The 1,546-nt window shown below is 41.0% G+C and overlaps 2 protein-coding genes and 1 non-coding gene across 3 annotated transcripts in view; all 3 read right to left on the bottom strand.

Annotated features, from left to right (window-relative positions):
- Positions 1 to 1,546, bottom strand: part of ALKBH7 (alkB homolog 7) — a 511,499-nt gene that overhangs the window by 507,019 nt on the left and 2,934 nt on the right. The gene's annotated exons all lie outside the window — the stretch shown is intronic.
- CC2D1A (coiled-coil and C2 domain containing 1A) overlaps positions 1 to 1,546 on the bottom strand; it is a 149,059-nt gene that overhangs the window by 106,188 nt on the left and 41,325 nt on the right. The gene's annotated exons all lie outside the window — the stretch shown is intronic.
- On the bottom strand, positions 1,052 to 1,215 carry LOC121924466. Its single transcript, XR_006102610.1, has one exon. It is a non-coding gene; the product is annotated as a U1 spliceosomal RNA (small nuclear RNA).

A 1,546-nucleotide genomic window follows, 5' to 3' on the forward strand; every position in this document is an offset into this window, starting at 1 on the left:
ATAATAATAATAATAATAATAATAATAATAATAATAATAATAATAATAATTGTTATTATTGTTATTATTATGTAAAAAAATAAAACTTTTATTTATATCCCGCTTTTCTGCTACAGGAGCAATCAAAGCGGCTTACAGGATTAAAAGACAGTCAATATACACTACAGTCTGTACTATACTATATTATTATTATTATTATTATTATTATTATTATTATTATTATTGCCTTCATTTCTAAAAGCCTATTTGAATAAAAAGGGTTTTTGCCTACCAATAGAAGAGCAGCAAGAAGAGGGAGGACCTAATTTGCAGGACCTAAGCAGATCACTGGGGGATAAGGAGTCTTGGAGAGTTGTCATCCACAGGGTCGCCATGAGCTGATATTGATTCAAAGGTGGTTAACAACAACAACAACAACAACATGTATGAAGTAGACTCCATGGCTTGTAAAAAGGTAAAGGTAGTCCTTTGACATGAATGTCTAGTCATAACAATTGTAAGGGGTGGTGCTCATCTCTGTTACTGTCAAAGAGCCAGCATTGTTCAAACAGGACTCCAATGGCCATGAGGCCAGTGTGACTGCACCAAACATTGTTACCTTCCCATCTACTGTATTTGTATTTGAATGCTTTTGAACTGCTAGGTTGGCAGAAGCTGGGACAAGAGCTCACCCCATCATGCAACACTTGGACCTCGAACTGATCCTCAGAATTGGCGTCTCAGCCACTAAGACACTGCATCCCTTCCATAGTTTGTACATGAGAGAATTCCCCAAGCACTTTGTTTACCATCTGCCTCGATGAGAAGGTTAAATACTTGTATGTTACTTCTGATCTTTTAATTGACCTAATATAGAAATCACATCAATATCAATAAAATTATTGACTAATACTTATTTCTAAAATTTTCCTCTAGGATGTTTTCTTCTGGATTATATTGGGATTGACATTTTATTTACAAGAGTTACACAAACAGAACTCATGGGTGGAAATTATCAACAGAACAGCAACACATCAGAGAATATTATTTTCTATCTTTAAACCAGACTGATCAGGGGAAAGCGCGAACGCAGTCCCCCACTACCACAAATTATGCAGTCGAGTTTCCCGCATTTGGGGAAATCGCAGGGGTCAGCACACCCGGAGTGCAATGGATGAGCCTCACCCTGGGAAAACCACCTTCGTGATCATGGTGTCTCCCCTGCCAGGTAAGTATGAGTTGCAGCCCCAGCCATGCCTCCTGGTCCCTCTCTCCCACTCTCTCCTAAGACACAGTGACCTCCCTTCAGGACTTGCTTCACCTGGGTTTTATGTGATAGATCAATATGCTGCCCTGCCCTGACCCACTTTTCTGGGCTGTGTTTTGGGGTGCCACAGAATTCCTGATCTGCACCCTGCTTTTTGCTCCCACAATGCTCTGGCGTGCACGTATTTGCATGCTCAACTCTGATTCCTTCCTGCCTACCTACGTAGCCTGAAGACATCCGCCCACTGATGCTGAGTAAGAGAGAAGGGAGGCTGAGCTCAGGCAATTCTCTGCCTCCCTC

Source organism: Sceloporus undulatus, chromosome 2 (genome assembly GCF_019175285.1).
Source record: "Sceloporus undulatus isolate JIND9_A2432 ecotype Alabama chromosome 2, SceUnd_v1.1, whole genome shotgun sequence".
NCBI classification, from domain to species: Eukaryota; Metazoa; Chordata; class Lepidosauria; order Squamata; family Phrynosomatidae; genus Sceloporus; species Sceloporus undulatus.